Here is a 2,303-nt window from a genome sequence, read left to right on the forward strand (position 1 = left end):
GAGTCAAAAAACATTAATCTACCAGTAATGTAAGGCCAAAAAATTTACCTGACATCAAGGTGGCTTGCAAGGACTGACTCTTTCCACAGTAGTTCATGTTTGTGTTCTGTATGAGGGGTTCTGTCTTCACTGGTGATTTCCTGCATTTTCTAAGGATTTGTTTTGTTCGTTAAAACTTGCTTACAAGGCATATGTTGAGGATCCAGTAAAATATAACAGTATGGCTAGGGACAGACATTCAAAAATCCAGAGCTTGAAGTGATTCAATCTTTGCAGGTTAGATGTCTATATACATTTTCAGGGTGTAGTCAGGAACGTGACTTTTATACATGAGTGTTCTAGGGACTGAATTATTCCTGAGTCAGTCATCCTTCCCATATCCTGCAGTTACCTTTTAGGGTTAACCATCCTTTTGTAGTCTTGTCTTTTGAATGAATTTGTGAATTATGTCAGCTTTAACTCTTCCTCAGACAGAAAGACTCTGTCTTGCTGGATAGCACAATAAAGTTGGGTCAGGGTGTGCAGGCATTATGCAAGTTTGATGGAAGAGCCTTTGCTTATTGCTGAGATTTTTCTAATTGCTCAGATGTTTCTATTACAGAAGCTTTCCTTTTGTAGAGTTAAAATATATTTTTGGCAAAGCAATTTCACTTGTCTGTTCTGCTTTTTAAAGCAAGATGGACAACTTTATGTAACTGAAGGGTTTCTTTACCAATGCCATAAGAGATAGTGATTCCACTTGTTTTAATTCCTTTTTCAAACCAGCTATTAGATACAAAAGAGGGGGGAAACGAGTTGCATTATGTTTGCCATTTTTCATACTTGCAGATCATTTAATTTTTTTCCTGTATTGACTCCCCTTTAAAATGTTGTGGTGGGAGGACAGTGTGGTTTTAGCCATATATTGTGGAGGTTTTTTTCCTTTGGAATAATATTTGGCATTGGTTTCACAGAAGCCAGTACATTTATTCTTGTTTAGAGGTAATCTTGCAAATGAATATTCCTATTAACCAGCATAGCCATTTCAATGTGCCTTGAAATACCCAGCAGTATTTTAGAGCAAATTACACTCTTCAGGTTGCCGTGCTAGCCCTACCATACTTTAGTTTTCTATCTGCATTCACACTCAGCCATGAAAACCCTGCAGCAGCAAATTGCATGGAGGTCAGAGTTGCATGTGATAGCTGAATATAATAGTCTTATGATGAGTAATGCCATTTACATTATATGTGCTAAGATAAGAATAATGCTGACTTATGGTCTAAACCAGGAGTAGCAACTTTTGTTGGTGGAGACTTTATGACCCAGCTCCCACCCCAGGCTGCAAGCCTCTGTCTACTGAGGTGACCAGCTGCCTGAATTTATTCTTGCTGATGATTCCCATTCCCTTTGCAGGAAGCGTAAGCACAGGCATGGTGGATCAACAGGTACTGCAGCAGAGGGGAGTGTTATGCTGGGGAGGGACAGCATGGCATAGCCATGCGCCACAAATTCTCTGCTTTGGATCAGACCTTTACAGGCCAGGTTGGACCTTTTGGCAAGCTGCATCTAACCTGCTAGCCGTTGGTTGCCAACCACTGGATAAGCTAATCACAAGCTGGTAAAAAATTTCCAGTACCCTCCTCTTTGTTTGCAGAACTGCAGAATAGGTAGGAAAAAGCAGTAAGGTGATTTTGTAACTGAAAGAGTACACCTAGCACCAAAATGTGTGTTAACCACCCCCCCCCCCACACACACACACTTCTGTGCATGACCTTAGGAAAGTCCTTTTTACCTCACTGTCTGTGTTCATTTGCACCATAGGGTTAATACTACTCTTCCAAGAATAATATCAGGTAAAATTCCTTAACGTCTGTGAGATACTGTGCTGAAACCATGGGTGCCATAGAAATACCTATATATAACTAAAGTGCCTATAAAATTAGGGCCATCATCAGGCAGGAAGGAAACTATATTAATTAATTAAAGATTGATGCTGGGACCAAACTTACTTTAAGAATAATCTTAAATGTCTTTGGCAAAAAAGTTGGAATGCACAAATGAAATTATCTGGGAAGCATCACTGAATAGAGGAGGTTCAAAATAAAATAAAGGAAGATCTGGATAACTGAAGGTGGAGTAGTAGGAATGGGATGCAGTGTAATAATACAAAGTGTAAGGTCATGTGCATGGGACAACAAAATACGAGTAGGTGTTTACCAAGCCAAGTTAAAATTGGGTATTGTTTTGGGGAGTTTTTGTTATATGCCTTGTATATTCTTTTTAAAAACTTTTATCTATTTCTGGATGTTATTGGTTTATAA

This window comes from Gavialis gangeticus, unplaced genomic scaffold (genome assembly GCF_001723915.1).
Source record: "Gavialis gangeticus isolate Ggan-Ray unplaced genomic scaffold, GavGan_comp1, whole genome shotgun sequence".
Taxonomy (NCBI): domain Eukaryota; kingdom Metazoa; phylum Chordata; order Crocodylia; family Gavialidae; genus Gavialis; species Gavialis gangeticus.